The sequence below is a fragment of the Ixodes scapularis genome, unplaced genomic scaffold (assembly GCF_016920785.2).
Source record: "Ixodes scapularis isolate PalLabHiFi unplaced genomic scaffold, ASM1692078v2 PGA_scaffold2__306_contigs__length_199485367, whole genome shotgun sequence".
NCBI classification, from domain to species: domain Eukaryota; kingdom Metazoa; phylum Arthropoda; class Arachnida; order Ixodida; family Ixodidae; genus Ixodes; species Ixodes scapularis.
Window position 1 is genome coordinate 169,168,867 of NW_024609857.1, and position 25,473 is coordinate 169,194,339.

Consider the following 25,473-nt stretch of genomic DNA (forward strand, 5'->3'; position numbering starts at 1 on the left):
TTGTCTTGACGTGTTGACAAGGTCATGTGTTGCGTGCCTAGGAAGTTTCCTTCCTAGTTGGCAGGGGAAATGTCTTATTTAGCGAGTGTCGGGGACTGTCTTGACAGTTGAATCTTTCGGACGTGACACGCCCCGGCAGCAATGTTCTGAGCCCTCACACATCAATTCGGCACGTGTCTCACTTAAAAATATGAATCTACAACAAAGGCGAGCTGGATATCCCTGTCTTGCCTGTACATCACAAATCTAAGTGCGAACATTATGTAACACTGAGAATTCGGCACACTTTTTGTGCCTTCATGCGAGCGTGTCTTCGTGTGGTTGCCGTCTTTGCATCTGGCTCCCGTCATGATTTTAACCGGGGTTCGTGAGTTCATTGTTTGGTTCAGATTTCTTTTTTGGTTCGCATATAACGAGTGGATGAACTTCGAAACGATCGGGATGTTAAATGAAGGGTTGTAAAGGCAAACATTGCCTCCTTGATGTTTCTTGACTGGTACAAAGTAACAAAGGTTCTGACACGGTTGTACGAGATGGATGCCTTTTCCAATCAAGTGCAAATTTTATGACACGACATTCAGCTCCTTTTTTATATAAAACACTCCCCCTCCGCCCCTCCCCTACCCACCTCGACGCGACCCTATAAAACTGACCTGTTTCGGTTAAAACCGAAGTTTAGAAAACGGATTAGATGTACTTTTATCGGTTCTTATTGGTTTAAACCGAAAACTCCAAACCCTAGACATAAGGGATGCACACAACATTCTTATCTCTTTCCCTTTCGCACGGTTGCATACTTTGTTTCATTTGGTTGTTGACCTCGTCAACAAAACGCTTTGGGTAGTGACGTTGTGGAAATGAATTGTTGAAATGAAACGTCTAATGAAATTGCTTTTACTGTTGTGTCAAGTCGGTGCTCTTATTTTAATTGCAAACAATGGTAGCTGTGTTGACTTCATACACTCTTAGAAAAAAGGGTATGTATAGTCCTCCATAAAGGAAGGAACGATTTTGGAACCTATGCTCCTCAAGAAGGGAGAAACTTTCATCCATAAAGCAGGGGAGCAAAGTTTTTCCGTCGCCTGCATCTCATTATGGAGGCCCCGAATCGAGCAAATCGAGCTCAATAAGGCTTAACGAGGACGCTATGTCTAATGTACGGCGCCAGAGGAGCAGCAAATAGGAGCGTAACACGAGCTTTCCGCGAACAGTATTTTATTTTTTTCGAATCCAGCTTCCTCCCGCAGGTAACGAAACTTGCGTTTCGAACGCGGTCACTCAGTCCTCTCGTCGTCAGCTCTGCGATGTTAAACGGAGACAACCGATACCCAGTTACTTCGCGCCCTTTACGTCTTATCTTTGGTATTCCTCGAGCCACAATTCCTTCGCCAACCGCACATCACAGGGGAGTGGTAAACCGTTCTCGGAACCAGAAGTCGCTTTCAAAAGAGCAAATTCGAAGCAGCCTACTTGGCTCATTGTTGCACAGTAACCAGAAAACATCGCGAAGCGTAAAACAATGTTCAATCGCTTACCACCAGATGGCAGGATCGAGCAGAGTAATTGCAAGTAGCTAGGCTAGGTGGCGCGAGGTACCGCCAGATTCATGTGCCGCAAAAAATATTATCTACTCATGCCGCCATTGTCCTTCGGGTACCTTCATTATACACACATGTAAGTACATTACACAATACTACAGGCATCAGCTGAACTTAGGCACTGAGCGCATACACATACAGGGCACATACTAACGACAATACAACAGCACACTAACGCCAATACTACTTCTGAGCTCTGCGTTTCGGCCTTTTATACTCGTCGTATTGAAGGTACGGATTTGCTCGTTACCATGCCTAAACCACAAGTAATATTCCCAGCATGTTAATTTTTTTATTGCCATATTTTTGAGAGTGTCTTGAACGGCTCAGGGGATGAACATCTTAGTAAGAAGTAAACGCTCGTGCCGTAATTATTTTAAATCTAATAAAACCAGCCGCTCCACTGCGGCTCCAAGCTACGTGTTTGCTCCCCCGCACGGCACGTTATAGCCAGTTCTTCTTTTGTCGTATTTGTTTCCCATCTGTGCTGTTCGCGTGCGGCTGCAGTTGCCGTCTTGAATTAATGTGTGTAGAGGCCGGGATATTCACTCAGCTGGAGGTGATGCTTCACAGACAGAGCAATCGCTTTTCGATCAACTTGAATGCAGTCAAAGCCGCGACTTGCGGCAGGTGTTAAGTATACGGAGCTACGCCGTGGCGAGCTTCAAGACTTCTAGTGCTCATCCCAGCACGCCACTTGGAGAGCAGTTTCTCCAGGAACCGTAGTATATTTAAACAGCAAAATAAAATGTAGTTTTTTTTTTTTTTTTAGATTTTTTAACATCCTATTTTAATCCTATAATATCCAACTGTAAATATACGTAATTACCGTCATATTACCATATTGTTCAGTCCTTTACCCAGAGCGCAATCGCTCTCAGGTTGGAGACAGGAGGACATTGCAGACGGCAGTCAGATTGGCCACTATACGATAAAAGCTACGGTTCAGATCAGCGTTTCACCGTAATCCCTGAAGCAGTCTTAAAACTCCTTAATGTAAAGTGGAATGTCAACCTGCGACACCTCGCCCCCTCCAATCACGGCTAGACCAGCGGCATCATTGTCCGACAGTTTACGTCATTTCATCTTTTTGTAATACCACTGATACCAAAACACAGGGTCACATCGGCGATGTTTCGATGTGTTTCTATGGAAGACACGAACAAGAATAAGCGCACGTTTGTTTATTCAGTTATTGTATTTGTAGGGTGTTATGAGAGAAGGTAAAGAAGAGGGAAAGGATGAAGTTGCTACAGAGAGTGCGTCACGATTCGCAACTCCAGCGCGCCGCTCGCCCTCCCGCGGGCGAACGGAGAACCAGAGGAGCGGGGACGGCAGCGGCGGCGGCGGCGCGGAAACGGTGGCAGGGACTGTCGGCCTTGATGCGGGAAGCCGTTTTAACGAAAAAAGTGGACGCGTTCGAAAAGAAATTCTTGTGCTCCGCCTTACAACAGCCTTGCACGAAGGACCGGGACGTCTAATTTTATTAGGGACTTTTCGTGTATCGAATACGCTGCGGATTTCTGGTGTTGTATATGACCGCCAGCTCAATCTGTGCTCAACGTGAAGAAAAACGCACCCGCTAATAATGAAGAACTCTATAGTACGGTCTACGGAAAGTCTATTCTTTGCCATAAGTAGAAGAAAACTCGTCCCGCAACGGTATGTCGAGCAATACAAATCGGGAATGGGTTCGCGTTTTAAGGCCGTTACAAGGAACATTACCATTTATTCCAAGCACTTTTAAAAGATAAGATACACGTACTTGCTTTCAGGTAATTACAAAGCAAATAAAAAAATGCTCGAAGCATTTTAAGCGCGTCCCTGTTATCCAGCCGTTCATGACGAGAGCTTGGAACGCGCAGTTTTGTCCAGAGGGACCTCAATGTTGCAAATAATACGGTACAAAAAATGTACAGTGTATTAAAATATTTATTTTTAATAGAGCAATAAATAAAGCCCCTAAACACGCCGATTATAAATAGCCAATTTTTGCATAGTGTACGACGCCCCTAAACTTCAGTTGGACGTACAGCGCACTGACGTTCAACCGGCGCTACCAACTTTCACGAGCGGCTTGAAAGCCGAGTTGAGCAACTTATTAAAATAGCTCAAGTAAGTGTAAAAGCCTCTAAAAAAAAAAAAGAAAAAAAAAGCTATCTTTTTTTTTTTTGTCTTATCTGCAAAACCTCGCTGTTTTTTTTTTTCCGGTACTCTTTGATGCATACTTTATCTGTTTATTATCTTATATTGCGCCGTCATCAAGCCTCTCGTAAAAGTTGGGGCTGTTGGTTTGATATCAGTGGGCTGCACGGTGAACTGAAGTTTTGGAGTGTCGTTTATGTGACAAAGGGTGTAAAAACTACACCTGTTTCTTTTTCTTTTTTTTTTTAAGTGATGAGCACGGCAACGCCAGCAGCTTTGCCGTGCTCACGGCAACGCCAGCGGTGGCGCTGCTGGCGCGCACTAAAATTAGTGCTTCTAAGGCGCAGCGCAAGCTTGCGGTTGGAATGCTACACCGCACGGTAGCCTGCGGTAACAAACTTTCAATCAACAACCATAGAGCAGTTTGATTACGTGTTGCAATACACTAAAACCGAGACGGTGAGCAGCGAGTTGTGAGGTTGTGACGCGAAGACATCAATACTGTGAACGCTGCTCTTCGAAGCTTGACAATCACCGTTCGCGGTTCTCTAGAGCACTAATAGGCAAAGCGCAAACATATCTTCATCACTCTCAGAAATATTCTGCCACAAATAGTAACCTGGCCGGTGCCCAAAACGCGCTCGCTCACCCCAAAGCTTTGCACTTTGAGGATTCTGCAACTTTTAAATAATAGCATACTCGTTTTCCTAACGTGCATCAGCATCTCCGTCAACTGTAATATGATCCCTCCCTCACCGCTTCGCATTTGTAGACAAATAAATCATTTTTAGCGCTCTGAACCGCGTCAGCGAGCAGGCGCACGGGATATCCTAGATAATCTATCCCCGTCTCTCCCGCCATCTTGGAACTACCGCCCCGCCACCTATAGGGCGTTGGAGTTGCGATGATCCCCGATAACAAGTTCGGCGCGTGTCCCGTGATATAGCAAGCACGATACAGCTTCCTTTCTTTAAAGGAATAAAAAACAAGTACAGCATGTCGACAGCGTAATAGCTCGACACTCGGTGCGGGAACACTTGTCATGAGCCTTGAACAAGGTTCTCGCCATACGACAGCCGCTCTGGAGGTCTTCTGTAGCGTGTACATAGAGTAATATACACAAGGTAACGAGCGGACACTACCATAGGGCCCAGCGGCCTAGATAGACCAGTGACAGGTAGCGCTCCTAGCGGGCGGTATTAAGTATAATCTGATTCCGTTTCCGGTCAAGTTAGTTTCGGTTTCGGTTTGGGCGTATATGCTCCGGTTCTTCGGTACTCTTCTCTCTCTCTTTCCTCCCCGCTTCGCTCGGCTCTCAGGAACTCCTTGACCCCCAAAGCCGCCGTTTTTTTTCTTTTTTTTTTTTTAAATACTGACGCACTCTTGCTTTATTTTTTACGACAGAGTTCGTGCAAAATGTGTCAAACAATATTTCAACTTACTCCACAAAGCAGAAGTATATACAGTTTTTTTTTATTCTTACACATTTGTTTTAAAAAAACCGTTAAAGCTACAATAATGCGGTTTGTGCAGGTGAGTTGTACGGCCAGGCGGATATTATATGGGTGGCTAATCTTTCCGATAAGTCGGCTAATTAATTACAATTCGTTAATTAACTCTTTAATTACTTAAAATAAACATATGATTTCAATTAGAAAATTGCTGAGCATCATCGAAAACCCCTAAATCAACTATTTTTAGCAGGATATAACGCCGGGGCAGCATTTTACGGCGTTCTGTAAAAACGCTCTGTTTGGACGCATTTCTATATTTCGGTTTCTTATCGGAGCGCATCTACGCGCCCGCGATCCTGCTCCCCGGTGGTCGCGGCGCGAAGCCACCTCCTCGCCTCCCTCGTAGAATGGAGGGAAGTACGGCGCACGTGTGTTGCGCGTCTCAGCCACTCGGGAGCAGGACCGCGGGCGCGGTGATGCGCTCCGATAAGAAACCGAAATCTAGAAACGCGTCCAAATGGAGCGTTTTTACAGAACGCTGTAAAATGCTTCCCCGGCGTTATATCCTTCCAAAAATAGTTGATTTAGTGGTTTTCGATAATGCTCTACAAGTTTCTAACTGAAACCATATGTCTATTTCCACTAATTAAAAAAATTAATTAACAAATTTTAATTAATTAGCCGACTTATCGCAACGATTAGGCGCCCACATAATGTCCGCCTGGCCGTATAACCCACCTGCACAAACCGCATTAGTGTAGCTTTCACGGTTTTTTTAAACAAATGTGTAAGAATAAAAAAAAAACACCCTGTATATTTCTTGCTCTTTTTCTATTGTAAAGCATTGAAGTTACACAATCGCCGCATTGACTCCTGGCTGGTGGAGCATTTTGGGGTCAACAACAGTAAGTGGTTCAAACACATTTTATTGGACCACATTCATGTATACATGATTTACTTCAGAAGCTCTGTATGTCTTATACGAAAGAGATCGATACTCACAAAAAGTAAATGAATATGAAGGACTTCTTCATATCGTACACTTCGTAATAGATTCTTAGCGGAACCAAGTTAACAAAACCTTTCCACGGGGAACATGTTGTATGATACATTCACTTTCACGCCGACTCGGGTACGGGAAGTAAGTGAAAAAATAAATAAGACACCGCTATCATTACCAACCATAAGAGTATAATAACAGTGCGAAGCACACGCCGGACAGTACAAATTCACGATTTCCGGCAAATATAAAAAAAAAAAACACCAATTTGCATAGCCTCAAACTCACTGCGGGCGAGCTATTACCAAACAATGAGAACTCCACTCAAAATCTGACAAGATTCAACGTCCCTAAACATTCCCCGAAATTGTTCAGAAAATAAATATGGCTTCTGAAAAAAGCGGCTGAAAAACTAGGACAGTGGATACAAAAGTGGATACATTTTCTTGCAAATAATTTTAGCCTCCATACACTATTTTCTATCGAAAGTTTGTAGAAAGGTGGACAAATATTTTTGTTAGGGAGCCGTGATACACATTCGCTGGAGAAAGGGGAAACAAATATTAAGAGAGCAAGCTGCACCGCCCACTTAATAATCACTTTTTGTTTTTGGTTTGGCAACCGCCTCTGTTAATACACTATTAACAGTTAAACCTGTTTCGTTCTTACTAGCCACTGAAGAGTGCAACCGAACTTTGTACAAATTCCGGTTAAGAAATCAAACATGTTAACACAAGCGTATTCTGCAAAACAATTTTAAAAACCTTTTATGGTACTCCTCTGGGCAAAGGCTAAAACCACCCAGACCTCAAAGTGTGCTATACAAGGCGGCACACACTCCTCGAACATGTGTCACACTCTTTATTACGGGAAGAAAGTGATTTTCTAGTTGCTGAATGAAATGAAAGGCAGCCTGTGATGGTACTACTAAGTTCCCTAAGAATGTTCCAGGCACTTGGTATGCTTCAAGAACAAGAAAGCACTGGTGAGGCCTGGTCAAGTTTTTAGACTCATCCGATAGCAGCTGAGAACAGCCACAGCTGTAAGTTGTCTGTTCAAGCAAACGCTTGATCAAATAGCCCCAAACGTAATAAAAAAAGTGGACGAGTCATCAATTATGTTAGGCCTGATGTCTGATGACAGCTCAGAATTATCCTCTAGTGGCGGGAAGTTATCAATTGGAAGACATTCCACAATGTCTGAAATTAAACTTTCATGTTGCGAAGATATTTGACACTCCTTTAGGAGGTCAGCCTTGTTATCCTCTACGTTTTCGTTGTCCGACATTTTGAACAGTTTATTTTTCCAGAGGTGTTTTAATCCTGAGGTGAACTGATGCACATTTGGGTTTGTGTTGCAGCCCAGCATTTGTCGTATATAGCTCCAAAAACGTTGTCAAGTGTGTCTTGCTGCAGGCGTCGTGTAAGTAAGAACTTAAAGTCATGGCTGCTTGAAAGCACATCCCAGAGCATGAGGACACTTTTATAGCAACTTTCCACCCAATAATGGCTTATGGCTGCCTCCTACTTTGGAACTGCCATGCTGAAATCCATCCGAGTTACTGGTGGAGAAAATCAAGTATTTTAGATTCTCCCTTCAGAATAGCATGACGCAACTCCTGCCCTGTCTTCTTGAATTTTTTAGCTATTTAGACAATCAAAAAGTATGCACATCCTATCACAGAAATAGGCTGTAGCCATGGCTGCCTCAGGAAGTTCCTTGGCATAAACAAGGGATATGATTGCAAGAAAGAATGAGGCACTCGGTACCTGTGGGGCACAATTTTCTTCAATCCTACAGAAAGGTTCTTGAAAAAATGTGTCTCTCAGTAAGTTTCGGAGCCAATTGCAAGCTCATCTCATAGATAGAACAATAAAGTTCAACAATAGAAGACCACTCAATGACCTCATTTCCAATGCAAAGTTTGTGGGCTTGGAGATTGCTCTTTGTTGTTTTGGGAAGGTGCGGAACATCAAAGACAAAGTAAACGTGTTCGTTGTCAACTTCAAAAAATGACTTATCACCGCACACACACCAAGCTTACGTTTGAAGCCCCCTAACCACAGACCACAGCCTTTACTGTGAAGCCAACAGTCTTAAAGGGGCGATGCACTGATATTTGTATTTTGCGCAAATACCGCTTAGAACGAATCCCTGACGTTAATGACCTGTGAAATACCCGTTAGTTTTCACCACACGCAATCGAAGTCGCAGAAAAAAATAAAGAAAAACAAGCAGAGTTCACCCCCTCAACTCGCTGCCAGAACAAGCGGCTCCGTGATCTGGAGCCGATTATATGCCGCCAATGTTGATCATAGCCATGCGCTGGGGTTGGCAAGGCACAGGACACGCGCTGAGTTCCAGACATTGTTATGGTCCGGCTGCTGTCGTCATCGCAGCGATTGGACACAGGACACTACCCGAACGCTTCTCGAGCTATCGATTATCACGAGCCCAAATCGAGTGTCCACGCCATGCTCGGGTCCAATCTATGAGCCGTATTCAAATATCGTCACTGGGCGGTACTGCTACCGCCCAGCTACGTCATCAGGTTTTTCGAAGAAGAGATTGAATGAAAACACTCGGTTTTGTCCTCAAAATTACAGCGCAACAAAGGAGTTTCTTGGTCAGTGGCGTTGCGTGCGAGTATCCTTGAGTCCCACTAGTGCCAGTACGCTCGTGTAAAGTGAAAAAAAAAACATTCCAATTGAATATGGTTGCACCGCCCCTTTAAGCTCCCGAATGAGAGAAATGAGGAGACTGCGTTAAACAGAAGACGTTGGAGTGTGCACAACAGTGTATGCAAGGGGCTAAATGCACCTCCTGGAAATTTCAGACAGCATAACAACCAAGGCTCTATCTGCAATGTTAGAGGTTCGTTCAACACCGTCATCTGTGAACCCATGGACAATGTCGTGTAGGGTTGTAAGTTATATTCTTTTTTTAAAACAATCTCATCGAAAATCAACATGCACACACGTTCAAGTGCAGCCAGGCAGCCCGGCAGAAACAACAGCGCGAGAAGCTCGAACCGATCGGCTCCACGAATTCACGCCGAGCATGCGAACACGCGGGCGGACATGCCTCACCTTGATTGATGCAAAGCCGACCGAACATGATGCAGCAGAAAGCACAGATGGACGGCACGCACGGCACAGACGAACGACGCGGGGACGAGCAGAGTCCATGCAGAATGATGCGGAGGCGACGGCGCGCAGGCAGGCAGGCCATGGCAGGCGCCATTCATCACGTGGTTTTTGTGACGTATTTGATTTAAACTATTTAGTCGTTTTAACTACTTTAAACAATTTTAAAGCATTGCCATTTAAAAAATAAATACTTAAAAAATAAATAAACTCGGCACAGAAGATACCCAGGCAACCGGCAGCAAAACCTGCTTGTCTTAGACGCAGTTTCCGCAGTTTACGTGATGTCGTCAACGTCGACCCGTCGTTCCGAAATCCGGAGGTGGCCATCTTAACCCAGTGAAAGTAGCGCTGCTGGCACTGCTCCGGAACTTTGCAGTTTCTAACGGCTGTTTGCTAGTACGATAAAATTAGCAGTAAAATACATCAATGCAACCGTAATGTTCTGCACGTTCGGACTGGGAGACGGTATTACAAGCGGCTTTCGCTGCCGCCAGAAGCTCAATCAACTCAACAACATCTATTAAACAACGCGCGCAACATGCTCGAAAAACAAAACCGAAAGATGAGACTGGAGGGCGGAACCATTCTCTCCTTTGCCTGGACAAGGAGAAAAGCGTCTCGTTCCTCCCTTCTTCTCGTGTCCGCTTGGGGGTGCGTCAGTAGAAGGGAGCAAAAGGCACCGTTGCTACCTTTTCCCTTCTTTTCTTGCAGTGTAGCGATCGAGTTTGTTGCAGTCGACCAAGGTGGCTATCCCGTCATCACAAGAAGTGGGCATTCGGGCCCGTTTAAATACACATTTCGTAGCGTTGATATTACATCCCACCAGTGGCGTACCAACTTGTTCTTGAGTGGGGGGCAAACCAGACTCCCCCCCCCCCCTCCCCCCCCCCCCTCCCAGTGCCGGGGGGCGGTGCCCTTGGTATCCCTTGGGCCCCGCCGGCCAGTGTTAGCCCTGCCCAGTGGCGGCTGTTTCAGGGGGGGGGGGGGGGGGGGCAAAACACATGCGTTGCCCCCCTCCCCTCTACTCTGCACTCTTAGAAAAAAGGGTATGGATAGTCCTCCCTTCGGGGAGGAACGGTCTTCTAACCTATATTCCTTTAGAAAGAGAGAAACTTTCGTCCCTAAAGAAGGGGAGCAAATAGTTCCTCCGTCGCCTGCATCTCATTATGGCGGCCCTGAATCGAGCAAATCGAGCTCAGTGAGGCTTAACGAGGACGTTACGTCTCGTGTACGGGACGAGAACAGCAGCAAATAAAAGCGTAACACGAGCTTTCCGCGAACTGTGTTTATTTCCGAAGCCAGATTCCCCCCACAGGTACAGAAACTTGCGTTTCGAAAGCAGTTACTCGGTCGTCTCGTCGACAGCACTGCGATTTTAAACAGAAACAACCGATACACAGTTACTTCGTGTACTTTGCGTCTTACCTTTGGTGTTCCTCGATACCTTTGGTGTTCCTCGAGTCACAATTCTTTCGCCAACAGCACCTCACGGAGAAATGGCAAACCAATGCGCGAAACCAAAAGCCGCTCTCAAAATAACAAACTCGAAGCCGCTGTTTATCACGTAGCGTGAAAGGTTAAATCGCTTGCCACCAGATGGCAGGGTCAAGCAGAGTAATTGCAACTTGCTAGGCTAGATGGTGCTAGGTACCGCCCAATTCATGTTCTACAAAAAATAATTTAATTTTCTCAGGCCACTATTGCGCATGAGGATCCTCTTCTATACACACATTACGCATAGTACAAGCATACATACATTGAACATACATTGAGCACATGCACATACATAGCACATACAAACATCAATACAGCTGCACACCACACTAGCCCGAACACAACACCCGTGCTCTGCGTTTCCGTCTTTTATACTGGTCGTTTTGAACGTACAGAATTTTTCGGTGACTGCAGAAGCAAAAAAAAAATATTACCAGCATGTTGATTTTTTTTTCAGCAATGTCATACCTCTGAGAGTATTTGGAATGGCTCAGGGGATGAATCTCTTATTAAAAAGCAAACGCTCGATCACGCCGTAATTATTTGAAAGCAATAAATCAAGCCGCTCCAATGCGGTTCGGAGTCATGAGTTTGTTTCCCCGCACGGCAAGTCGTAGTTTGTATTTCTATTATAATGTTTGTTTTTCTATTTGTCCTGTTCGCGCAAGGCTGCAATTGCCGTCTTGAATTAATCTCTGTAAAGCGGATATTCACTCAGCTAGAAGTGATGCTTCACGGGCGGAGAAATCGCTTTTCGATCAACTCGAATGCAGTCAAAGCCGCGACTTGCGGCAGGTGTTAAGTGTACGGAGCTACGCTGTGGCGAGCTCGAAAACTTCTAGCGCTCATCCCAGCGCGCCACTTGGAGGGCAGTTCCTCCAGGAACCGTAGTATATTTAAACAGCAAAATGAAAAGGAGCTTTTTTTTCGATTTTACCTAGTATTCTTTTTTAATGCTAAAATTCCATACTGTAAATATACATACTTTCCGTCACGATTTCGTACTGTTGAGTCCTTTCCCCAGAGCTCAATCGCTCTCGCGGACGAGACAACCGACAGTCACATTGGCCACTGTACGATAGGAGCTATGTTCAGACCAACGTTCCAACATGACTATCCGCACGTCGATCGATTGCACCTAATCCCTCAAGTGGTATTAAACTTTTTAATGTAAAGCGAAATGTCAACCTGCGACACCCCGCCTCCTCCGATCACGGCCCTTTCCAGCGGCATCAATGCCCGACGGTTTACGATCTCATCTTGTTGTTACACCACTGATACGCGAACACACGGTCACATCGGCGATAATTCCAGTCTTCTGTTCACAACCCACAACACTGCCATCACTATGTTGCTGCTATGTTGCTGACACACAAAAATGCAGAACCACGTAGAACGCCGGTTGCACTCGGCATCGGAAAACAGAACCGAACTCAGCACGGAAGGCACCCAGGCAGCCGGCAGCAAATCCTGCCTGTCTCTGCTTGTCTTGGATGCAGTTCCTGCGATTTCCATAACGTCGAAAACGTCGACACAGTTCCGCGTGGTTTCGCTACTGTAGTTACGTGCCGCGTGAGTCCCGCTATCCGGAGACGGCCACCTTACCCAGTGTACTTGGTGCTGCTGGCACTGCTCCGGAACTTCGCTATTTCTAGCGGCTTCGTTTGCTCATTTGATAAAATTAGTGATAAAAATGTCAGTGCAACCGATATGTTCTGCACGTGTAGACTAGAAGACGGAATTACAGGCGGCCTTCGCTGCCGCTGAAGCTCGATCAACTCAACAGCTATTTATTAAACAACGCGCGCGACCTGCTCGAAAAACGAAACCGAAAGGAGATGAGTCGGGAGGGCGAAAGCTTTCTCCCGTCTACTTGGAGAAGGAGAAAAACGTTTTGTTCTTCCCCTTTTCTGGTGTCCGCTTGAGGGCGCGCCAGTAGAAGGGAGGAAGACGCGCCGTTGCTACTTTTTTCCTCCATTTTTTCTTAGAGTGTGAGAACTGGGGGGGAGGGGCAGCGCCCCCCTTGCCCCCCCCCCCCCCCCCCCCCCCCCGGTTGGTATGCCCATGCATCACACGGTCACAGTCCCCAAAAAACCCCAAACAACAGTTGCCGCCGGAGAGATCACCCGATACTGAAACTAATGGTGGCCAACTCTGTTGTTACTCACCAAAGCGCCTCGGGACTGCGTTCATATCTAATGGTGAACTCCGCTCGCAGATCTCTAGCGCTCCAAAACCGCTCCATTTGGAGCGCGCATAATTCGCTCGCAGATCCGGCTCGAGTTGGCCATCTTCCGCTCGTAGATCTCTGGCGGCGCCGGTCCCGTAGAGCGCTCCGAAATCGTGCCACGACGGCTCTGCGGACTTCCACAAATCTTGCCGGAAATCGGCGGCAGCGCGCTACACGTCAGTTCCACTGGTTTGCCTCTGCGCCTGCGCGGTGCGCGCGTGAAGGCTTGTTGAAAATGGCGTCCGGCGATACTTTTGGTTTCCCTCCTGACCTTCGTTGGAAGCTGGTTTTGGTACTTGACAGCGAATGTAGTGATTCGGAGAGCAGCTCATCAAGCTAGAGCTCCGACATCAGCTCTGATGATCGAGCACTTTATCAACGCGAATTCTCGCGGTTTTTGGGGCCACCTGCAAAGGGGCCCAAAATCGAACGGTGTATCGAAGACACTGTTCACCGGTATTCAGACGAGGAGGTAAGCAATGAATATGTAAAACCAGTAGAAAATCGTGTTTTCTGCACTCAGTTCAGTCGGTACGAATGTGTCAATAACGTTTGCTTTCAATTTCGTAGGAACTTCCGTATGCCGAGACAAGTGACCTACTCGCTGATCGAAGAGTTTGAGGTGTCGCCTATGTATCCCACGGCCGACCACGGAGGATCGCCAGCGAAGAGCGCGGAGGAGCACTTACTGTCCTTTGTCTGGTAAGTGTTTTGATCTTCTTGTTCGCGTTTATTTACGTTAAAAACGTTTAAGCACCCCGCGACTTGATATCCGGCTGAGCAACGCCAGCGAGCGCTTCCGCGTCGTCTGCTCCTGGCTGCACCAGCTGGCTGGGTCGACTCACTGCTCGTTTTCAGCCAGCTTTGCCCTCACGCTCGAAAATTCTAGCCCTTCATGGCATGATCAGTGTGACATTCGAGCTAGTGACACGATTCACTAGGTAGCAAATAGAAACTGCGTGTGTGTAGAACCGACTGGCATTTGGGCCCCCTAGAAACAATGTTGAGCATGGAACACTAATATTAAATACACAGGAAACTCGTGTCAGTAGTGCGGATTCGTATCACGCAGTAAGTTTCTTTGGTCCTTGGATGGTCATGTCTGCTAAATATAAAATTGTAGTGCTTAACCCAAAGACTGTTTTTTATATAAAGAAAATACTGCATTTTGACCGCAATCCGCTTATACTGATAACCACCGCTACAATGAAACGCCTGGTTGAACCCATTGCATTGTGACTTTGTTGGTCTACTTGAAAGTCTGCTCTATTGGCTATATTTATTACATGTGTTCGAACATACTTTCAGGCTTTCATCTTTAGAACGCTAGGCGCAATGATATCTGATTCGCTTGAGAAGGGAGAAAGTGAGTTTGCCGCCACAGCTTTCTGTTCTAGCCACTAGGGCACGTAAATATTAATGAAGTAATCAGTAAAACTGCAAACCTTTACTATGTTCATAGTTTCGACAACCATTTCATGTATTATATCACATAGGTAAGCGCAAAAAAAAAACACAAAAAAACAAAACAACACTCGTACAAGAAAGTAGACTGACAAGGTTTCACTCGCAGCCCCAACTTTTATTTAAAAAAAAAAAAAAAAAAAAACTAATCATATATATAGCAGTGGCAGAAGAAGCAGCCACGGCTAATTCCTGTTTAACCCCCGTAATAAGAAACAACCACCAAATGTAACCCCAACCAAAGCCGTGGGTCATCGAAGGCACACGCTCAATATTAAAAATAGAAAAATAAATATAATACCCATTTTTGCGCTTTCTAGAAAGCTTCAAAGCCCAGAGCCTAAAGCACTTCGGTTTTGATGTTTCTTGTGTCTCGTAACTTCTCGTACAACTTCGAAGATGCATAGATTATGCGCAGTCGCCATTAGTTGGTCTCGTCGCTTCCGGCGTGAAGCCGGCCGTGATTTGTTCCCCGTTCGCGTCGGCACAATTTTTCCTCGCATCAAAAGGTCCTTCGTGTGCGTAAAATTGGAAAAGGTGGTCATGTGGTGCGGCCCCTGACAAAAGGCAGCTTTAACTTTGACATGGTGGCACCTTCGCATTGGACCTGATGTGCCCCCATGCAGGCACGTAGCCAGGGGGAGAGCCCATGTAACCCAGCCCAGCCCCCCCCCCCCCCCCCCCGAAATCATCCTTTTTTGCGTGGGCCTCCTCTTCCTTCTCCTTCTCATACAGCATGTTGTCATGAGCGCCCCCCCCCCCCCCCCGCCCCTGAATCAGAACCCCGACTACGTTCCTGCCCCCATGTAAACATGGATGCGTCGGCTTCATTCCAAGGACAATCGGACGCCGCTTGTGACAGCAGTGTGTCCTTGTATGTCAAGCCCAAATCATTGCAGTAGAGGACACAGTACCACAATCTGCCATGGCACTGCTTGCAAACAACTTCACAGTTTACAATACATGAGAGTGTTGAGCTGTGACAAAAAAAAAACAACAAAAAAAAACAAGATACTGTTGCATATCACCTTGAATTAGTTCAAGCCTTTGTGGGTGCTCGCCCTTTCACTGTTTCGGTCAATCCTGTGTGCTGCCATAGTTTATGGGGCGAAAAACCGTGTCGCCATGGCAGTGTCATGACAACACAGTTGTGGCCCTTAAGACCATGGGGGAACTCATCGACTGAGCCCTCGTATCGGTTGAAAGATTGAGTAGACATTCCATTGCCATTCTTACTTCCATTACACTCTGCTCCATATATGGGGACTTCGGATGCCACCTCTTGCCCATTATAACCTCCTGCATTTACACAATACAGATATGCAGCCAACAAGGCATGCATTCGAGACGTGGCTGGTCGCTTTGATCTCGGGGAGAGCACCCTTCATCGGATGATGGAGCGGGTGCTTGATTTCCTTCTCATCATTGGGCCACGAATCGTGAAATTTCCCGACGACCTGGAGCGCCTGTCCAGAGACTTTGAAGCGGTTTGTACCCATATTCGGTAACTTTAATTATATACAGATCACTCAGGCACAACTGCCTGCTATTTGGTAGGAGCTGTCTTCTCAAAGAAGCAATTCAGCATTATGTACTAATGCAGTTTTTCGGAGAAGTTTCAATCTTAATTACTTTTTTTTTCTAGTTCTGCCTGACAATTTTAATATTTTTAAGCTGCTCTCATGTCATCAGAGTTAAGCCTTGCATACAGTGATTATTTGACACTTCAGTAGGGCGACGTGCAACCTTGGTTTTCCGCAGCCTAATGTTGTTGAGTGCCCTGTAATCCCCCGTAAGGTCGCCAGTTGTCGGGTTGTTTTTTGGGTTTCGCATCGGGTCGAATTGCGAGGAAACAGTCTGGTCGTAATAGTGATGGTTGGAGCGGGTTATTTTTAAATCAAGTTGCATAGAAAATTGATTGTCATTTTGAGGGGAAACTGTCCGACAAATACTTCAATAGACTACTTCCATAAATTTCTGCGAGCAACACTGCGCGTGTTGCACTCTGGGAACTAGTTGGCCAGGGAGGAAAGCGGCATGGTTTCGGTTTTCATCGACACGTCGAAAAGGGATCGTAAACAGAGCGTGGATTATAAACAGCCGTTATGTCATGTTTCCTGGTCCCGAGCGCATCGTTTTAGGTCTCTAAACTAACCTGAATGGCCGGACCTCAAAGCTTCAGCACAAGCCCGAACCATACGTAAGCTTGTCTTGACACATGCTTGTTTATTTTTGTACTCGAGCCTTTTTGTTGGCGTTTCGAGGTATGTGGACGAGCCAGTGCTGGGAATCTCGACGGCGCGAAGCTCGGGGATCTTGCGTGTGTACGAGTCAACATGCTGTAACAACCAATAAGGGGTCCATATCACAAGAGCGAATGACATTTTAGCGAACGGCGACATTTGAGCGAATGGTCGTTTTAGCGAATAACGGGGGCGCGCGTTAACCCATCCGTCGCGCTGCGCTTTACGCCGCTTCGCGGCGACAGTCTTCGGCAACTCATTACAAAAATGTGAACCCATTTGGCCCACCCGAAAACGCCGCTTCGCGGCGTCCGACTATTCGCTAAAGTGTCGTTCGATGAAACGTGGGCGTTCGCTAAAACGTCATTCGATCAAGTGAGTGCCTCCCACCAATAAGTATGCATACATTGAGCTCACACCTTTACATTAGTGTTGTGGTCAGGAAGTTTGTTTTTTGCGTACGAAATTACATTTTTTCAACTACTGTTTTTCTTAATACGCCCGAGTATGCGAGGTAAAACTGGGAGACGCCTTAGAAGCTAAAATCAAACACTTTTTATCCTTTTATAGATGTACTTACTCGCAGCACTGTACGAAGTGAAGACTTTATACACGCTCGGATTCAAGTAATTCAATATCGCATGAATTTATCCTCCAATCATACAGGCACATTCACGCATAAACCGTTTTTAAGAAACCAACAGTCGAGCACTTGCGTGAAGAATTTTGCACAGTTCGGCAGAAAGCACGTACACTCCATGAACCCGTAGGTGATGCGCCAAATGAACTCAAGCTCATTTGGCGGTTGCTAGTGGCCATAAGGTTTGTTCTATGTTTGCCTACTTCTTGACTGAGTATGCCGGGATAATTTCAAAACCACCAATCAGACACAGATCTTGGGTGTCGGTAAAGGATCGTCCAAAAAGGCTTCGCGAGGAGTAGGGGACGCTTGTTAAGGACTCAGTCGTAGCTAGCCGATCTCGGCGTTTGCAAAAACTTAAACCCCAGTCGACATAAAAGTTTAGTAGGAGATATATGATGGCACGAGGAGGGACTTCATAGTAATGTATGTGCAGTAGTAACTGCGAATTTATTGCGTTTCCTTAAAAAATGTGGCTTGTTTTTGCTCAATGAAGTAACACAAAGCGGACGTTTGGCAAACAAAATATATGTAGGGCTCAAAGTGACCGAATTTCAATTGTGTTTCACTGGTACTAGACAGGATTATTGAAAGTGAGCTCAAAGATACAATCGTAAGGTGAGTGGACTAAGTCACGTCTTACTACGTTTGCATACACAGGCACAATATCGGGCATGACGGGAACCAAGAAAAGGGCCCCGGCCTTCCTTCTATGTCGCTCGAGAATGCTTAGAGTATTGTACATTCGTAAGAAGTCGGACAATCGGAAACGCAAGCAGCGCATTCGGTCACGGCATGATAGCATGAATTGAAGCTAATCAATCGAAACCGAAACTGAGTGGCCAACTAGTTCCCAGAGTGCACTGCGTAGCATTTTTCCACGATAGGGCGCTTCGAGTATCGGAAGAAGTCTATTCTGATGTATCCATAGATCAGAATTGAAGCATTCGTGGGATAGTCCACCGTGAGCTACCGTACAAACATTTGGGTTGCATTGCATTGCATTGCACAGTGCACTGAGCTACCGTACACGCTTTTTCAGCCCGAGCGACGTATGTCGATAAGGTTTGCAAAAGCCTGTGCTAATGCTGAAAATCGCTCGCAGAATTGAACCAAATGAATTGCGTATAACAAGTCGGTGATAGTCACCGGTAAATGATCATCTACTTGTATCTGCTGTTTACACCGAGATCACTTACCCCAAACAACCTTCAAACTTAAAAGTCTTTTGAGGCCTGGACTTGGTTCTTATCACAATTACTGGGTCAATGTTTGGTCTAAGGGCCACTATCGTTTGAACGAGTAGACGACAGTTTAAACAATAAGATGCCCATTTGAATGTGAAGACGCACTGAATATGTTCTGCAGGTGGTCCGGACAAATTGACAGTTTTGCTGCAATAATTTCAGAACAAAACAAATAAATCGGACGGCCACAAGTCTGTGAACAGCCCGTAAGTGCTTCCCGCACAAGCAATTATGTTCTGACGGCGTCTGGTTTTTTTTTCCAAGGCACCTATTCGTGTTCTTTGACGAGCCGGGCAGGAAGAAAACATGGGAAAACTACTTTGACATCTTTCCCGGCTCTTCTGGTGCATCCCCAGTCGTGCCTTTTTGACGAGAAGGCAGATTTTAGTCTGCTTTCTTCCAACGCAACACGATAATGCCCGTCCCACATAGTGACTTTTACCCACACCCGACCAGATGTGTGCCGAAGCACCACCATTGCGGCGTGACGTAACAGTGTTGAGTTGGTGTGTGCATTTGTGTAATAAATGTTTGTATTGTTTATGTCAGTCACTGTATTCACTGGTCTTCTACCTTCTGTGGGAAACTTCCAACTAGCATTCATACTGCAGGTGGCTGGTGCACCCGGCACAATTGGATGCATCGACGGATTCTATATTGCCATCGAATGCCCGGCCAACAAGATCCGGTTGACCTACGTGAACCGGCACCATTATCTTTCACTAACACGTGAAGCCATCTGTGACCGCAACAAGCGGTTTCTGGGTATAACCCCGGGGCATCCGAGTAAGGTCCATGATGCTAGGGTATTTAGGACTTCCAGCACCGCGGGCAAGCTCTCGCAGATCTGCCGCAGGGCCAGTACCACATCCTGGGTGACACGGCCTATCCTTTGAGGAAGCACCTGATGACTCCTTTCAGGGACTATGGGTCCCTCACTAAAAAACAGAGGGACTTCAACGTGAAGTTCTCAGGCACACGCGTGCTCATCGAGAACGCGTTTGCTGACCTGAAGAAACGATTCAGGCAGCTGAAGCTCTTAGAGTTCTTTACTGCTGATTATGCAACAAGATTCATTATTGCATGTTGCATCCTCCATAATCTCTGCATTATGGCTGGAGAAGCCGATGTTTTCAGGAGCCAGAGGACGAGGCTAGCAGCGTCCCAGACAATAACTCGCTGGAGGAGTGTGGGCCACTGACGGCTTCGGATTCTGTTCTCCGCAGACTGGGGGAAGAAAAGAGGGACAGGGTGATTGCCCAAATGGAGCTGAGATAAGCCGCATTTGCCAAAATGAGCCCTGGGTTGGCTTGCTAGAACAGCGTCTTAGCTGAGACTGGGTAAAAGAAAGCACTGCAAAGGCAGGGTGCGAGCATCTTGAGAAGCGGCTTGAGTCCCACCCAGCTCGTGCGCTGGCTTTAACAGTGCTTTCTTTCGCCCAGACTCAACTCAGATGTTGTTTCCAGCAAGCCGGTCCTGGTGATCACTAGAGCAGTCATGTGTTTACTGCGCACCATTTCCACTGAACTATGCCAAAGCGCTGCCCTTCTACACCATGCAACTTTTCACCAAAATGTGAGGAATTAGGGGCAACATTGCACCAGAACTGAATTTCACTTCATTAATGCGAAAACTAAAGGCATGTTCACACACTTACGACTGACTGAGACAAGACCAGTTTTGAAGCCTCTTGCAACGGCTTACGACCGACTCCGCAGTAGCGCATCCGGTCGTAAACAGTCGCAAGAGGCTTAAAAACTGGTCTTGTCTCAGTCGGTCGTAAGTGTGCTATGGAGCTGTTGCAAGAGGCTAAGGATGCTAAGGAGGTGTTGCTAAGGGGCCGTTGCACAGAAGGGAAAACGTGAAGGCATTATTCATTTTTTTTAGCTGGTCAGGACAACATGCACACTTTAACATATAGCACTGTCAGAACAACCGAATATCCTTTGAAGTATACCTTGAGCTCCAACCTTTGTTTTGGAACCGCGTTGCAGTGCTCTGGAATGTGGCACATTGGAAACATTTTGTGACTCTATACTCCGTGTCACTATACTTGGTGCCAAGTCAAGAACGAAGTTGAAGCTCCTCCCACATCTTTCCATTTTAATACAGCGAACGCTGGAGAGGAGGCGAACTCCTTTCCACTGTTTTCTCCGCTGAATTGGAAAGGGGTGGGAGGAGCTTCCACTTTGTTCTTGACCTGTCACCGACTATAGTTGTGTGCAGTGCAGGCGAAGACAACGACAGGCGATGAGAGAAAGTGCGAGCTCTTGGAAGGCGGAACGGGAGAGGAGGGCCATGGAGGGCGAGGGGAGAAAGAAAGAGCACTAGGAGAGGAGGATGTTTTTTCTCTTTCTCCCCAGCCCTCCTAGTGCTTGACATTTCTCGCTCGCCTGGCGTTGCCTTCGCCTGTACTGCACGCTACTAGTGAAACGGAGTATAGCACCATACATTGTTTCACCTTCGGGCGGAGTGCATGCGACATAGCCATCTCAGCCAATCCATTACTGTGATGATATCACATGACTGCGTGCCTTGCATGTTGCTGCACCTTTTCCAAACGTTGCACGACACTTGCACCGCATTGTGTCACTGCGGTCTATCTTGAGGTGAAACGAAGTACAACAAAAGCGGCATATTCAACCTTGCAGATTCAACAAGCATTTTGAAGTATACTCTAGAAAAGATTTCCTGCAACGTATGATTTGTGTGTCCTTTTGTCCTTTTTCTTCTGCTAGCAGTGTCCTTTTTCTTCTGCTAGTTTTTGTAGTTTTGGTGTATCTACTGCGCTGTAGACAATACCATTCTTTACTGTTCTTTGATAGTAGTGTATTTATTGCACTATAAATGATAACATACTTTGAACTTGGTTTATTTATCGCACTCTTAAGTGACATTAAGCCACTTTCTTGGAGAGTGTATTTATGGAAAAAAAAATCCATAGGCTCTAAGCATTCTACAAATCAAAACATTACATTCATACGTGGTCAATTTTTCTATTAAAGTCTTTATGAAAAGATTGATTACCATGTAACTATCGCCGACACCAGATGGCACCGTTGCACAAGGACAGGGCTCTGCCATTCTCGTCGGATGGCACCATCTGGTGTAAATTTTTTATGCTGATTTTAATAGAGAAATGGGCCACGCATAAATGTAATGTATGACTTTTTAGGATGTTTAGAGCCCATGGATTGGGTTATGACCATAAATAGGCTACTTTAGGAAGTAGTTTAGTGCTTTTTTAACAAGACCACATATCCTTTACTGTTCTTGGGTATACATTACTGTTCTTGGGTATCAATGTTAATAAATGCTTGTCACTTTCTTCCACTGGTCTTCTGTCTAAGGCTTGGGCTGGGCGAGGATCATTGTAAGAAGCCTCTTTGTTCAGCTCCTTCTTCGCTTGGCACCTCTCTTCCTTTACAGTTTCCCGGTGCGCTCTGCGTGCTTCCCTTGCCTGCTCCAGTTGTGTGATCTGAGCGAAAAACTCTTTCATGTGCTGTAGCCGAATTGAGTTCAGCCGGCCTGGACGGGTGCTTCCGGTGGCTCTTGTCTCGGGAGTTTTCTCGGGAGAGCATGGAGGTGTACTTGTGGTTGTGTCGACCGCTGCTTCTGCTGCTGCTGCTGCCCCTGTCTGGCTGCTAGACGGTACCTTTTAGGTGGCCACATTAATGTCTCGGATCACCTCAGGCTCGATGCTGTCGTCCATCATTCTGATTCGGTCAAGCTCGTCTTCGTATGGGATGTCGACGGGTCCAGCTCCAGATCGACCGTTGTGGCATACTGCTTGCCGTTTGCGTTTTTGAATGGTTTTTAGACGGGTGTTACACTGGTCCGGTGTTTTAATTGAACCAATTGTGATCATGAGATTCTCCGATATCCGATCAAATACGGCTTTCTTATTTTTGAATTTTTTTTTGGGTCCAATTTGTGCAAAGTAGCGCTCATAGTAGTCCAGGAGCAACTTTGTCTCGCCACTGGTCCACTCGAAATCTAAAAATGATCAAACTTGTGCAATTAACTGGCTATTCAATGTTTAGCTTGTACAGACAGCAGCAACATGAGCTGACCCAGTTCATGCTAAGTGAAAGGGGTAAAATTTTTTGCACAAGATGCCTTCAGCCCGCCAAGCTATGAAATGGGTTCTGTGTTTTCAAAGTGTATTTTTCATTGATTTTTTTGTTAGGGTATTTTTTTAGGTTTTAGCGTTTCTTACTTATATTTTTTATGTCTGGTGGAAAATTTGGGCTTATATTGAATAAAATAGGATGACTCACTGACAGTTCATAAGAAGCTGCGTTTTGGCCCAGTACAAAATGAAGCTGTGGACAAAAGCTTTCTTCCAGTGAAACTTTATTTCTTTGTTTCATATTTAAAGGTCCGTTTTTGCTTTTCTGCGGTCTTTTCTGATTTTGAGAAAACCAACTTGTAGGTTTAATTTCTGTCTTTATTAGTATTTACTAAAACATGAGACCCTAGCTATGAAACTGACTGCCATACTGGAAATAAACAATGTTTTATACTGTAACAATAGAAAATGTGGCAGTCCATTTCCATCTTGTTGGCGGGCCTCCCTGCATGTCTTCTCTGCCGCTCTGGCTGATGCGCTGCCGGGCCAACACGGCTTGCCGCACCCTGTATTTGTCGGGGAATATGCGGTCACTTCCTATTTTTTGTATTTGTATCTGTGTTCCCTCACAAGCTCCATCATCTCTCAATTCGTCAGAATTTCAAAGAATGGGGCCTAACATTTGCTGTCCATGAAACAATTTATAACTGTTTTTTTTTTCTTTCAGAAACTTGCAGGTATGCTAACAAAGGGTGAAGGGTTGTTGCAGCTCGGAGATAATACATCTCTGTTTAATGCAAAGTAAACAGAGAATAAAGGAATGCCTTGGAGGGTTCGGCAGCCATGACAATATTGATGCATTTTTTCAACAGGCGTGAACAGTTTTGAAATTCAAACAAATTGTTGAGCTGGTTTTCCACACCCTTCGCGTTTTAAAAAGCCTATCTTTAGATAAAGTGAAAGGCCTCACAAGAAAAGTTTTTTTTTTAAATTTTGAGGTAGCATATGGTTATTAGTTTTCTTCCAACATAATCTCAGAGTATTAACATGCTTAACGTTTCCCTCGGATACGTTATTGAAAAAAAAAATAAAAGAAGAATGTGGTTGAAATGCAGACTTACAGGGACCTGTCTTGTTTTTTTAGGCTGCTGGACTGCCTGGTTTTTTTCCTCTGGTGCTCCTTCCAAAGGGGAATGCTGCTGACCTGTAAATTTATCCAGACCATTGTTCAATTCACCATTGTTTTATAATGGTCTAATTAAACAATCCCCCGTTAATATCTCGAAAAAAAAAATCAGTGGAGACTGCACACGCTATATTGTCAGTGTTTATGTGAAGCAACGTATCGCTCTGGCTTTGAACATCTGGGGTGGGAAAATGTAGCACCATCTGAAAAGTGTATGAGTCAACCAGCCTTATTAATTCGATGAAAGGAGTCGCAATTAGCACAGAAGCACAGTAAACACAGGAAGACAAGTGGAGCACATATTGCCTTAGCCTGAATGACACCGGAATAAATAGATTTGAGATAGATCATTAATTCGTAGCACAAGCCGGGTACAATGTTTTAAAACGCGCGAAGCCGTGACGCTGATTAGTTTTAATGTTATCAAATAAAACCGTGCGCGCACGGGCACAAAAAAAAAACCTGCAGCTTTGCGCGCGTTAATTAAATTTCTTAGTGGTCGATCTTCGGTTGGTAGAAAAATTACAGCCTAATTTAAGCTGACATGGTAACCGAGGATTTGGGGGACAATGGGACGGGCAACAGAAAGTTGTAATAGAGTTTCGGTTATGAGCAGGGGTTTCTGCTAAAACCGTTTAAAACGCATGCAGAAATAAGGAATAACTTACTAAGAGCGAATCAAGTTGCCTCGCGTCCAAGAAAGGACAGCAACAGTTACCGGACAGCCGGATCCGACAGTTGTTGCGCCATGGGATCTCCAGCGCTTGCTATGATCGCATCAGTTTCTTCCGCCATTTTTCAAACGATAGGGAGGACGTGGGGACTGCGACTGCTGCGACGGCCGGTAGGGGGTTGGCACGCGTGGGGAGGGAGGCTCCCGGGAAGGACAGGTTTTCTGTTTCCGGCCTACGCTCGGGGCGCTCCAAAAACGCGAGTGCATCTGCCACTGGCAGATTCGGAGCGTGTCCCGTGGAGCGGATTTCCTTCTCCCTCGCGGATTTTGGAAACCGATCCGAATGTACCAGTGGAATTAACCAGAAGTAATCTCTGTGAGTGAGCCAACTTCCCGTTGTGACACTGCTCTTACTAACATGTTGTCGTCACCACATTCCATCGAAACTTCACAGAAATCCACAAGGTGGTGTTTGGTTATCGTTTTATTCAGTTCAAAATATGTTTCCTCAATATTGGTATTGGTGAAGTCCTACTTGAACCCGCTTCATGTTTGGGCAAAGAGATGACCTCCAAAATTTGGTTTCCCTGTCTATTTAATATTATGAACTGCCAAAAGAAGCAGTCCCCTATATTATGAAAACGTACACTTGTGCAAGTGACACTGCTCCTCAGCGGCGTTGGTACCAGAGTGAAGTCAAAGGTCGCTGCTCTTTCTATCGACAGCTGTACGGGAACTATCTTCACTAGCATTTATTCAAATATAGACCCGCATTAATTTTTTTCTCTCGGTGCAGATTTTTGAAACTAGATATCAACCTACCAAAAAAGGCAAAAAAAAAAAAAAAAGTAGAGCTGGAATAGTACTGAGCATAATTA

At 45.6% G+C, this 25,473-nt stretch overlaps 2 pseudogenes; one reads left to right on the plus strand and one right to left on the minus strand.

The window, feature by feature from the left end:
* LOC121047863 overlaps window positions 1-19,865 on the plus strand; it is a 59,204-nt pseudogene extending 39,339 nt beyond the window's left edge.
* A 2,043-nt stretch (window positions 19,866-21,908) lies between these two features.
* Window positions 21,909-22,955, minus strand: LOC120845876 (annotated as a pseudogene).
* Window positions 22,956-25,473: the final 2,518 nt, after the last annotated feature.